Raw genomic sequence first — 13,772 nt, 5'->3', positions numbered from 1 at the left:
ATTTCTGAGTCTGATTGATATTCTGTACTTATGATAACTGGAGATCGACTTTTTTATTATTAATATTACTAGAAGTCATACATCGTGATCAGATGGAGTAATTTTGGATTCTTATGGGGAAATTAACTATTGCCATGACATTGGAAGATGCTAGTCGATCATTTTACACATTTTTATGGTGACTTTCAATAAGATAATTTGTATTGATGATAATGGGACCACAGTTGACGATGTTGTGCTGTAGGTTTAAAAAGATAATTTATAATGCTTTGTAACTTGTTTAGGAAAGTCAGCATTGCCAGTGGGGGCTCTATGTATAGCTAGGACATATATGTTGGAATGTTTAGATTCCAATTGCACAATGCAGCATCTATTTCTTGTTATTTTAGTGACACAATACATTTATCTAATTAAATTTTAGGTTCTTTTTGGCAATAATACTTGCACCTTCTTTACCATATTTCATCTAGAGTAAGTACCTCCAAAAGTAACATTTTCAAGTTTACCTGTGGTGTTGTGTTAAACACAGATTAGGGTGTGTACTTATTATTAATGGACACTGATAGTTGATCAGTTTTGTTTGAAAGTCCTCTTATGTTATGATGGTGCACCACAGAATTGTTATCTTGATTGTATTCTGAATTTAGAACTGGTTTATTAGCATTGATGTAGACATCTTTCAGGTATTTGGTGACAGATTTGGGCTTAAGCCTAAAAGAAGGGTTAGATCTTACATCAGTGATTACAGGTATCCAGTTTGCACCTAATCTAATTAGCAGTGAGTTGCACAAGCTTCTACTTGCCTTCTGAATTAAGTTGTAATCCGTGTCTGGTATGATCATTCCTATTTAAGGATGAATTGTCAGTTAATCCAATATGTGATTTGTCTCCATTCCAAAGGGCACACTCAAGTAGAATATTTCCACTCCCCACCAACTTGTCTATATTGGGCCTGTCATGGTTGCAAAAGGAAAGTACTAGAAATCTGTTGACTTTGTACATTATGATTGCGTAATGTCATGAAAGAGAAATTTATGGGTTTTTACTTGTTCAATAAGCTCCTGATTATGAGTGTTTGGAATATTCATGCATTACTTCTTTTTTAAATAAGCACAGGTGAAATAGGCCTTCAACATCTTACTTGCCTGTGGGGTGGGGCTGGGGGTTCTAAAGAAGATGGATGAAAATCATAATAAAATTCAAGTGACAGTAAAACAAAGGCTTCGTGTACTTAGGAAATTTGAGAACAAAGAATGGGCAACAGAATTTATAATAAAACTGTGTGATAGGGATTGAGTGATTCCATCCTTGAAAGAACACCATATACCAGGCTGACCTACTGATGGCGTATTTTGGGCATAGTTTTCTGGGAGTCCAGTAACACTGGTTTGATTATGGGGTAAACTTTCTCCAGAGCTAGTAAGAAATCAGGAAATCAGAAGTTCATGTCATGGTGTGTGCTATGAGAAGTTTTGAAAAGATTGACAGTGAACTGAAAAATGGCTTCAGAGTGGTGCGTGTGAAGTGGACTTCCGGCACATGACAGACGGACATTGTAAGAGCTGCCGTGAGACAAATGACAGTGAAGTTCATGCTGTCATGAGGGAGAGTCTAAAGAGATTTCAGAACAAGTGAGCATTACAAACTGTTTCGTAAAAAAGGTCTGTTGTGTAAGAAACGTTAAGCAGTTTGTGAAGTTCTGTGAATGCACCAAACAAAATAGTTTGGATTAACTCTCTTTTTTTATTATCTATGCATCTTCTACCCTTCATTAGCCCTGATAATCAATACAACAGGTGGGAAAGGGAAATTCTTGAAATCTCTTAACTTTTTTGGTTATGGTTGTAAAAGAAAAGTTGTTTAACTGTGATGTCTTCGTTATTATTGTATAAAATATGAAAGACATTTTCTTGAAATCAGTTTGGCTATTATTCTGTAATTCATAGTCATGTAATTCGTATTTGTTTCAACGTAAATAATTACACGTTTCCCCAGCGCGTGGGGTTTTATCTAATTTTTTTTCTACATTATTTAGCTTATTTAAAAACTCTGGTTTCCCTACAATAGGCATAAATCTTTTGCCTTTTACTAAAGTTTTCCGTTGAGGGGAACATATGATTCATACTGTTTCATTCTTACATTTGAATTACTGGTTGATTTTTTTAACTTTGTTGTATTGAGAATGTCAGAACAAAAATGTCTACTCTGCAGTTATGAGATCTAACGTAATATTAATCTCAAACACTACCGTGTACTTATCAATTCACTGTTACAAATTCCATTGCTCATCTTAAATCCTAGATGAAAACTTCTTGTATGTTCTTTCTACATGCTGTATGTTCACAGGTGTGGGGTATGGAGGGTCATCGGAGGAAGCAAAAGAAGCAGCTGCTAGATCAGTTTTGGACAGGATCTTAGTTGCTTCCGAAGAGTAAGTGTTCATCATTACTTCACTCTGATGTACAGAGAATATTTCTTTCAGCACAGGGAACCTGTAAAAGTATGAAAGTAAACCACCAGGTGTATCTGAAGTCTTGACCTGATAACCGTCTGTCCTTTTGTTTGCTAGGAATTTTGACATCCCGCTCGACCCCAATTATATCACTAGATACTTTGTGTCTCTCTCGAAATTGGCCGTCTCCTTCTTATGAAGGAGGACTCGCTGAGCAAGGCTCATACACCTGTTCGTGTATTGTTACCAAGCAAGAAGAAGAAGAAGAATATTTGAAGCTTGAGGAAACTGGTTAGTTGAGTCATAGCACTGGGTATTCAATGAGTGCTATGTTTGTGAATGTGTATGCTATGATGTGGTTAGGAATACCAATAGGTGATGATATTGTGTCGTCATAGTAATCTATAATTTCCCTAGAAAATTTTGAAATTATTTTTAATATTTATATGAACCATACTGTTTCATTCTTACATTTGGATTACTGATTGATTTTTAACTTTGTTGTATTGAGAATGTCAGACAAAAATGACTACTCTGCAGTTTTGGGATCTAACGTAATATTAATCTCAAACGCTACCGCGTCCTTATCAATTCACTGTTACAAATTCCATTGCTCATCTTAAATCCTAGATGAAAACTGCTTGTATTTTCTTTCTACATGCTGTATGTTCACAGGTGTGGGGTATGGAGGGTCATCGGAGGAAGCAACAGAAGCAGCTGCTAGATCAGTTTTGGACAGGATCTTAGTTGCTTCCGAAGAGTAAGTGTTCATCATTACTTCTCTCTGATGTACAGAGAATATTTCTTTCAGCACAGGGAACCTGTAAAAGTATGAAAGTAAACCACCAGGTGTATCTGAAGTCTTGACCTGATAACCGTCTGTCCTTTTGTTTGCTAGGAACTCTGACATCACACTCGACCCCATTACGTCATTGGAGACAATGTGTCTCTCCAGAAATTGGCCGGCTCCTTCCTATGTAGGAGGTGTTGCTGTGGGAGGCCTATACACCTACACGTGTATTGTTACCAAACAAGAAGAAGAAGAAGAATATTTGAAGCTTGAGGAAACTGGTTAGTTGAGTCATAGCACTGGGTATACGAAGAGTGGTATGTTTGTGAATGTGTATGCTATGATGAGGTTAGAAATGCCAATAGGTGATGCTGTATGTTCTCAGGTGTGGGGTATGGATCTACTGAAGATGGAGCCAAAAGTGAAGCAGCAAAAGTTATTATTGACAAGTTGTTTATTGGTTCATAATAAGATTCAGATAATTGTACCTACAAGATGTCCGAAGTTGTGTTCATCATTTTTGTTTTTAATCGTTGCAGCGCACTTATTGCATGTGCTGTAAATTTAATTTAATTTCTGGTACATTTTGTCTACATACAGTGAAACGTCTATCCATCGTTCCCGGATGCATCGTCTGTTTTGTTCGGTCCCGGATACATCCCATATAAAATAATGTTATATTTTCCCGCTTCTATCGTTTTATGGCATCGATCGTCTAAAAATCTTAGTCCCGGCCCACAATTTTCCCGCAATGATCGTTTCTGAGAATTTAAAATGCTGGGTTTTGAGATAAATTAATACCGAAAGACGCACAATGTTTTTGGAATACGCAGTAGCGGTAACATGTTATGTTGCCCAACCAGCACAGATTCTTTTGGAATGAGTGGTCAGCGGTGCAGGGGTGATAGTTGGAGTGAATGTCGGTGCTCATTGTCAGAAATTTTATGAGTTTAATCAGGGTGCACTCATATTTCGTTCCAGCGATGCCAGATGGCATGTGCAGTGTGAATTTCTTCACAAATGCTTTTATTATAAGTACAAAGGAAAGGCCGGCGACACTTTTCATTCTTCTGGTTCATCTCGTTTCCAGTGGTTCAGTGTCTTCTACAGCTACGTTTCGTTGAGTTCGGCAGTAACAGTACTTCCATTCTTACTGTTATTGTTCCAGTCTATACTTTTGTAGTTGTTCCCGTAAATATTTTGTTATTCCTGTTACTACTGTTAATTATTTTGTTATTATTCCTGTACCATCTCTCGCCCAGTAAAACAAGTCAGAATTCTTCTAGAAAGATTAAAAATCATAGAAGAAGTGGAGAAAAATGCATTTGAAAAAAGAATCGACTTTGCTAAACGCCTTGGATTAGCACCATCTACTTTAAATTCAATGATTGCAAAGAAGAAATAAATCCGAAAACAAACTGACAAGTGCGGTAATTCATGCAAAAAAAGGAAAACCGGAAGGAAATCAACTTTCAGTGAGCTAGAAAGTGTCCTCTTCACTTGGTACCAGCAATCGCGGGCCTCAGGAATTCCTGTTGATGGCAACATTTTGCGGGAAAAAGCCAAGACGATAGCCGCAAGACTGAATATTGAAAATTTTGCAGCGTCGAATGGCTGGATTAGTAGATTTAAAGAACGACATGGTATGGTCTACAAGAAGTTAGCCGGCGAAAGTGCTGCTGTGGATGTGGAAAGAACGGAGCTGTGGCTCGAGAGTCTGCTGGAGGGACATTTATAATGCGGATGAGACAGGACTTTTCTACAACGCCCTCCCGGATAGGACGCTGGCATTGAAAGGTGAATCTTGCCACGGGGGAAAACGTGCAAAACACCGAATTACTGTTCTTCTGTGTGTTAACAGTGACGGTAGTGACAAACGGGTTCCGATTGTAGTTGGAAAATCACTAAAACCGCGTTGTTTCAAAAACATGAAAAAACGTCCGGTGAAATATCACGCCAACAAAAAGGCTTGGATGACCACAGACATCTTTACGGCGTTCTTAAGTTCTCTGGATGCCTCCATGGGCACACAAGGCAGAAAGATTTTGCTGTTTGTAGATAATTGTGCCGCTCATCCGAAGGACACGACATTTCTACGAAATGTGAAAGTCGTGCAGTATCCAGCAAATTGCACGAGCGTTTACATACGCTTGATTTAGTCTTTCTTTTATGCGCATAATATTATTGAACGTGACGAGGAAAACATTTTGAATGTGGAAAGGTCTCTGTTTGGCTTAAAACGTAAAGTTTCGACAAACCATTTGTCCATTAAAGACTTTTTTGGTAAAAAGAAGTAACTTTGAAAGAGAAACATTGCTTTTTTTAAATTTTTAATGCTTTCCCGTATTCATCGTTTTTATTTCCCACCCCCGCCGAAACGATGCATCGAGGTTTCACTGTATATGCTTGAAAATGTCTGTTACGCACAGGCACAAAAATGAACACACAAATGGTACAATTATCAGTTCTGGGAAAACACCAATAATAACTTTAGTTTGCTTACTTTAGGTGAGTGCCACTAAGAAATCTGTGAATCATCTCTTCCTATAATCCTGTCATCAGCTTGCTGAAATAAGCTTAACATTTCTTCTTTATGTTTTCAAGGTTATGCCTGCAAGCCTTGTTCACTAAAATGTGTGCGATGTTTACCAGTGTCTCTGAATGGATTTTAGCATTAAAAATGGCTGTCTTCAGCATTGTAGCGTCGTGTATTCTGGTGAAAGTTTACCAGCACGGCACTACAACCTGGATGACAGCCATCTTCATACTCGCCAATTTGAGAATCTCAAATCTTGCAGTTTATGTTTTATCTGTTTGTTAATAATAAGATTGTCATTCATTATTGTTGTGAGGTTTAAGTAAGCAGTAAATAATACTTAAAATGCAGTTTATACCTCAAAGGCAATTTAACGTGTGTCTGTTACGAATATCAGTTAGCTGTGCATTTGAGGGAAATTATCACTGTTTATTCCAAGAAAAATTAATGGAAAACAGGTGCACAGTATCCGGTTTGCAGATTACGAGGTGCGATCAGAAAGTTTCCAGACTGTGTCAATAGAGGGCGAACCGGATGTAGTACGAGCTTCTGCCGCTAGGGGGTGCGGCCTACAATCATAGTGAATCAGTGTGCCAGCCGGCATCATCGAATTAGCATTTGTTTCTTAGTTACGGGCGTTTTGGTAGTGCATTACACCGACCCTCCTGCAATTTCGGAATGGCGTGTGCATCACATTTTGCCAAAGACTCGCCAAAACGGCTACGGAAACCTATGAAATTCTAAAGCAAGCATTTGGGGAGTCCGCAAACTTTTGTGTGGCATTCACGTTTTAAAAATGGCCGAACCTCTGTCGATGATGACGAGCATTCTGGACGACCATCTTCGAGCACAACGCCCGAAAATGTTACGAAGATCGACGTCGTACCATCAACGACTTGTGCGACATTGTTGGGATAGGCTATGGGACCTGTCAGCTGATTCTAAAGGAAGAACTCCACATGCGACGCATCATGACAACGCGCCAGCACACACCGCCCTCAAAGTTCGGCAGTTTTTGGCCTCAAACACCATGGCTGTCATCCCGCACCCTCCTTATTCGCCGTGTGACTTCTTCCTCTTGCCAAAGATGAAAATTCAGCTAAAGGGAAGGAGATTTGAGACGATAGAAGAGATTCAGGCAGAATCGCAGATGGTGCTTGACAGGCTGACAAAGAAAGATTTCCAGGGATGCTTCCAGGCTTGGCAGCGGCGCTGGGAACTACTCCGAGGGTGATGGATGAATTTAATACCTGAGATAAGTGTACAGGTTTTTATAGGCGCAGTCTGTAAACTTTCTGATCGCACCTCGTACATTGCAATAATAGCAAATTGATAAGGTGAAATGAACAGCATGTTTGGAATGTTTAACAAAAAACTAGAGAAGTTCCAGCTAAAAGTAATGAACTTGACAGTGACTGTCTTGTGGATATGGATATGGCATGATCTTACGTGTTTGACAGCTGTTGAGGCATCTGCAAATTAGCTGATGACAATAGGGAGGGCTTCTTGAGCCCATAGCACAGTATGGAGTCAGCATTTGTTTAGTAGCCTCGTTTCTGTGAAACAAGTGATTACTGACTGAAATGCTTCAAGCGCTCGTATTCACGCTGATTTTGATGAGGCGTTGTATATTTTACGTGCAGAAGTTTGGAAATTGCATGATCTGTGAAATAATCCTACAAAATAGACGATGCGGTACTTTTGACTGATTTGTGGATTTTAGACGATACTGATCAGGTCTTTCTGACACAAAGATCCAGATGCATTCATTGGTCTGGCTGCATTGATTATGTATTTAACAAGAAACAGCAGCGACATGTCGCATCATTCCCTGTAGGTTTCTGAAATGCTGGACTTTGCTCCAGATTGATGCTGCTGGTTGCCTGAGAAGATTTTATCACATTTAGTCACTGTGAAAGCTTCAAGTCATTTCTGACTGATGTTCAGTTTTGAAAAGTTTATCATTATCATACTTTTGACTATGTTATGTTACAAGTTATGTGATTATGTTTGATTTTCAAGAATGGTGATATAGGAAGTCACATTTTCAAATAGTTTATATGTATATATATATATATTATTATTATAAAATTATGTTTGCTAAGAAAGCAAAGCATTACTGAAAGAGGGAACTTATTTCATATGTACATTGTTTTCAACAGTAACTAGCCAGTTAATGTGTTTAAAGCAAATATATATAATTACAAAATTATATGAGATATTTAGTAATATTACTATTTTCATGTATTACATGCAATTGATATGTATATGTGTCTTCCATGAATGAAAACTGATGGAGCAGCATTTTGCATTTATGTATACATGCATATATGTCTTTATATATGTACACCTAATAAGTGCATACATGCTTATACAGTGTACATGAAATGTGACCATTAAAAGTTTTGGAACCCGTATTTACAAATTTCATGGAGAATTGATTTTTGTATGTGAAGAATCTCTTATGTATGGGTGAAACCATGTGGATGGACGTCTGTTGAGTAGAAGTGAATGTTGCAGTTTGAATATCATAGAGTCGAGTTCTTTTAAGTATATATCAGGTTGCGTGCCAGAGACAAAGTTTTCTTAGTAATTAAAAGTTTGATCTCGTTTGCTTGACACAGAAGAAGAGGACAGTGCAGGCATCTGCAGTCACTGTCGTGATGTTGAATGCCTGATGATAATACACAAGATTTATATAGGAATTTGCTATTCTTGTATTTATATGCAGTCCTGTATGTCAAAAACAATACTGAATAGTTTTCATAGTTTCCATAGGGCCATGCTCTTGGATACCTATATTTATGTTAGTTTTTTTAATGGCAGATCAGAGTTATTGCTTTGCTGTTCTGTTTGCCTTATTGACATAAATTGTTCGTTATATGTTCATGAGTAGGTATTGATTAAACGAGTTGTGATTGTGTCTTTTCACTATACACTTATTGTATAATAAAATGAAAAAGCATAGTTAAAGACTAGTGATAATTCACTATATGATATGAATGAGCAAATAAGGATATATTTGCTTTTAGAGACAATTGGGCATTAAAATATCAACATGTGACTTGTGCGTAACTGAAAAGTTGTTCAGATTTGAAAGGATTCATGAATGTTCAATTGACAGTGCCTGTATCTTTCACCCTTATTGTGCATTTACAACCTATTTGTAATTTTAATTTAGTCCTTATAACCCCTAGTGATTACTGGCTTTAAGATACTTAGAGTAAAGGTGTATTACTGTAAACCTCATTTGCTATACCTTGTGTTCAAAGAAGGATGCATTAAAGAATAATCAAGTTTAGTGTGGATAAAATATCCAGTAACTTCTCTGTTATGGCATCTGACTATGATGAATGGCACAAGCACATTATTGAACCACAGTTCATTATCGAGGTGTCTTACAGGGATTTGGGGAAGTTTTTCCCAGTTTTGGCAAGTGGCCTTGAAAGAATGTGATCGTGGATTTAAAATAACTGGCTGTGATAAAATATTGCATACTGTTTTTACTCTGTATAGCAGCTAAATGTTTTTGAGAAGATCATATTACTCTGCTTGAATTTCAGAAGTATGGATGGAGGATGTCTGAGGACTGGTAAAATACAAGTATCATTGCTTATCTTGTGTCACTTGAAACACTGCGTGCCTCTACACGCCTTTACTGGTAATTGTTTTTCAATTCTCCTGCATGAAATGCATGACATTGCAATATTTTACATTGGCCAAGCTTGCCTCTTTGTGAAATTGCCATTTCTTTTGTAAGTCACAAACCCTCAAGGTAGACATGCTTGAAGAAAGGTGAAAGTACTCACACTGGGACAAATAGTTATTGGGGATTGTCTTTACAAATAAACCAATCTACATCACATACCTTGTGCAGTGATAGTTACACAATTCATCTCTTGGTTTCACACAGCATTAGAAATTACATACACTGTTCTGTCAGAAGTCTTTGTAGAACAAAGCTTGCTATTTCTTTGTGTTGAGAAACTGTTGATAATCTCTGAATATATATATATATAAATTGTAAAAGTGGTTAAAGGCATGTCAGAAACTGTTTCGTTTAAAGTTAAAATGTAATTTCCAGTATTGATGATGTTTGTACTGTTTGTTGTAAGGAATACTTTGTTGTCCATGTGGAATCCCAGGTTTCCCCTTTTTTTAGGGCAAGTGTAGAATTTTCTTATGGATCTGTCAAAGAATTACTCTGTTTAAAGTTATATGTCTTTGCAGCTATGCGTGTGCAGTTTTACAATTTTTGTTAGCAATAATGTTCATAATTTAGCAATATAAAGCAGTTGTACTGTTTAATGGACAGACAGGTTATGTAAAGCTGATGGCAAAGATCATATTAACAAGTAGTTTGAAGAAGAGGGGATGTTACTGAAATGGTTGTGAGAGTGTGAACCAGGTTGAGTAACTATGAATGTAAACACACACACAGAAACAGTTGTTTAATGCCCACTTGTCGTGTTGGTGTCAGATTTTTGTCTTGAATGTTATAAAAAGGAGAGAGTAGTCAGATTGAGATTGTCGTTGTCTATTTTGAATTAATTTTGTTTCCCTTAACCTGACGTGTGGACTCATTGCAGACAGTTCAATGTTCATAAAGAGCATGCATAGGAAAACTTTGAAAGCATAATATTGTACCTTAAATGAGCATAAGAGTTTCAGCAGGATCTAGGAAAGAGCATTTAACAATCCTGAATCCATTAAGTCGTGTAATTGAATATTTTATGTGAGAGTGATTATGAATATGAGGAAGTAACAGTTTGAAACTCAGTGGTTCTAATGCGAATGAAGGCTGGATGATCTTTTAGCTTGGGTGTAAGCGACAAGAAATGCATCAGGAATTGTTGGGGTTTCGGAGGAGGAAGCAGACTTATAAAAAGAGGGAAGATGATGTTAAATTTTGTTATTTTTGACCCAGTTTAGTGTCATCTACGTGGCTACTGTTTGTCCTGGCTAACAAGTCTCATTGGTCGGGTCAGAGCATATAGCACAAGGGAACATGGCTTCTGGTCATGGCTTAGCTCAAGTGTGTCAGGGTCAGTGTCTGCGATAGGTCACATTAGAAAGAGGTAAAATAGTTTTAGGGGCAATCACAAGAGCATGAAAGATTATAACCATCTATTTTTACTAATTCCGAAGCTTAAACTTGGTGTTTGTTTGTTATTCTTGTATATTCCCACATGTTAATGAAATGTGAATTTCATTTAAACAGCAGTACACAAGTAGCTGTCGGACATGTTATTTGAAACATAATTTTATATTAAAACTGTGAGATTTGAGAGCTGCTGTGTGGAATCTCATAAAACATTGAAGAGGACCCCGTGAGCTGAAATGTTTGGCAATGCCTGGTGTAGCTGTAGTGACATATCACACACAAACCCAAGATGGGGAGACCTCAGTTTGAGGTGCAGTGGGTTGAATGTTCTGTGGGAATGTGAGCCATACTTGACTTAGTGCGTTTGAAATGTGGAGGTGCAGATGCAGAGGTAGTAGTTTGTTAACCTCTAATGTATGAGAACTAGGGATTTAAATGCGAATACTTGAGGCTGCTAGCTGGACTCCAATTCTGGGCCGAGGCATAAGACCATTGAAGTCAGATTGTCACAGGAATATTGAAGTGTCTGAGGTACAGTGTTGTATCCCTTTTGCTTCTGTTTATAGTTATCAAGTGTTACGGATTTCGGAGCAGTTCATGTCTTATCTATATTTCAAGATTGTCAGTTGTTAGACAGCGGTCAGTAATATATCTCTTCAATAACATTGAAGGAACCCCACTTCTTGCAGGTAGCTTTGTGAGAGCTGAATATGTAGAGTTTATAGCCTGTTGTGTGTTAAGGGAAAACGATTTTTGTTTTTCTGGTGCTGATATATTCATAGGTTATTTAGCATATAAACTGTATGTCATTTATATGTTTAGCGTTGGTTGCAGTTCCTTTGCCAGCTTCTGAATTAGGTGGTTTGTAGGCTGTATGGATACCTTGTATGGTGATAATAAGTATTTGAATGGAATTGTGTGTGTGTTTTAGCAACGATCTAGAAAGTGGTTACTTTGGGGACTCAAATGGTAGTGGGAACATGATACTAACATTCACGGTTGTCCTGATATGTCCAGGGTATGAATTTGTGTGAACATTGAATTTGATTGAGCGTGATAGGGGGATGAGAAACGTAGACTGGTGAACAGAGACTAGGCAGATACAAGAAGGAGAGGTAGGAAAGGCCAAAGAGGAAGTTTAAGTGGTGGAAAATGAAGATGGTCACTATTTTTGGAATTTGAGTGTAGAGTCCTAATTTACTATGTTCCTGTTTATAAGTAGGAAGATAGAATAGGTACAAATCTTTAATGCAGCAGAAGGTTTGGCTCCTGTTGGGATGGTGGATATTCTGCAGTGTTTTTTGAACCCTTGGTATGGCAAAGCAGAGAAAGTGGCCTTGAAAACAGTGTTTAAAATTACGTAAAATATAAAATGTAATTAATTGCTTCATATTGTGAAAAATAAATTAAATTATATTAAATCCTTTAGTTTTACCCTAAACAGAAGAATTAGGAAAATAAATAAAATTTCACTTCATTTTAGTGTGCTAATTTAGAGGTTTAGGGTGATTAGATAACACATTTTCCAAATTGGAAAGTCTGACTGTGAGGCATATGATGTTCCACTTTGAGACATGTATAAATACATTTTGGTGTTTCCCGATAGGAAGAGAGACAGTCATATCCATCACATCTTGTTGGACAAAAGACAGCATTCAATTATACTTGATATAAAAGCTTTCTTAGAAATTTACTGAGATAACGATCAATATCCAGTGGTTACAACAGTTGGGGAGTGACTGTTACAAAACCAGTGAGTAGCATAAAAGCTTAATAGGGAGAGATTTAATGCGAAGAAAGTACACAGTGTGAATATTAAAGACCAGGAAACAACTTTACAACTTCAGAAATATTTGAAAAAGTGTTATAGTGAACCTAACATTCTCTACCAAAGAGAATGTATGTAGTTACAAATTGAAGCAGCATAAACTATGTTTTGATGAAGAATTCTGAAAATTAACATTAATAGCAGGGGGATAGTTTTCAGTTGTAGCAAAATCAAGACAGGATGAATGGAGATAGCCTAAACAGTATAACATGAGAAAAGTTGATGTTTAACAACAGAGAAAGGGAGACAATTTGAAAAATAAAATCAACTTGAACACAAAGGAAGAACAAAAAATATTGCACATGTGTTTGAAGTGCTGACGAGAATAGTGGTTCTCTCTGCGTTTCTGATAATGTCATCTCTGGTCGCGACGACGAAGGCGCCATCATTCTACTTCGTGTGTTTGGGATTGTTTAACTAACATATTTTGTTCGTCTTCTGCTTCTTTTTTGCAACGTGATTATTAATCTATTCTGTATTTGTTAAGAAATATTGAAATAATTTGCTAAGAGCTTAATATTTTTTATTACATTATCATTTATCTTTATTAATGAGGTCAATATTTCTGTAGAATATTTCCATGATTTAATTTTTTCATGTTTTCCAGACTGCTTTTATTTTGTTGGGTTGCTCTAGGTTGTTTAGTCTGATTCTCACATTTAATCTGATTTAGACCTCGAGGAAGTAAGTATTTTAAAATATTTCGTGCAGTGAATTTTCATTATTTGGTTGTTCCACTATTGACAAATTAGTTAATCTTTTTTTATCTTTGTGATCCAATCATTCTTTTCAGATATTTTATCACTGTTTTGGTGGTGAAACTTGCTTATACATTTTTAAGAGATTATTTATTAATGTGTTAAATTTTGAATCTACATCAAGGCTGTTTAATACTCATTCCCAATTTTCATTCGATGAGAGATACATTCTTTAATAGTGTCTTCATTTGTGAGTCTGATTGGTATTCTGTACTTATGATAACTGGAGATCGATTTTTTATTATTAATATTACTAGAAGTCATACATCGTGATCAGATGGAGTAATTTTGGATTCTTATGGGG

The 13,772-nt window shown here is 36.8% G+C and overlaps 2 protein-coding genes and 1 non-coding gene across 5 annotated transcripts in view; 2 read left to right on the top strand and 1 right to left on the bottom strand.

The window, feature by feature from the left end:
- The window catches only part of LOC110838254 (calcineurin-binding protein cabin-1-like), a 28,850-nt gene extending 18,547 nt beyond the window's left edge, over nucleotides 1-10,303 (top strand). For 2 of the 3 annotated variants that reach the window (XM_087360616.1, XM_087360614.1), the window contains exons 14-16: nucleotides 2,347-2,431; nucleotides 3,128-3,212; nucleotides 3,351-10,303. The gene's annotated coding sequence lies outside the window, so the exon portion shown is untranslated. Of the gene's footprint in view, nucleotides 1-2,346; nucleotides 2,432-2,569; nucleotides 2,744-3,127; nucleotides 3,213-3,350 lie in introns of all 3 variants that reach the window. The other variant, XM_087360615.1, reaches the window with a different exon arrangement.
- The window catches only part of LOC147871620 (uncharacterized), a 112,144-nt gene that overhangs the window by 52,910 nt on the left and 45,462 nt on the right, over nucleotides 1-13,772 (bottom strand). The gene's annotated exons all lie outside the window — the stretch shown is intronic.
- LOC147871621 (U5 spliceosomal RNA) lies at nucleotides 2,045-2,158 on the top strand. Its single transcript, XR_015538660.1, has one exon. It is a non-coding gene; the product is annotated as a U5 spliceosomal RNA (small nuclear RNA).

The sequence above is a fragment of the Zootermopsis nevadensis genome, unplaced genomic scaffold (genome assembly GCF_977971745.1).
Source record: "Zootermopsis nevadensis isolate Lab colony 2312 unplaced genomic scaffold, Znev_1.0 Znev_ptg000045l, whole genome shotgun sequence".
Lineage (NCBI taxonomy): Eukaryota > Metazoa > Arthropoda > Insecta > Blattodea > Termopsidae > Zootermopsis > Zootermopsis nevadensis.
The sequence above is the reverse complement of the archived record's forward strand: the minus strand, read 5'-3'. Positions and strand labels throughout refer to the sequence as shown.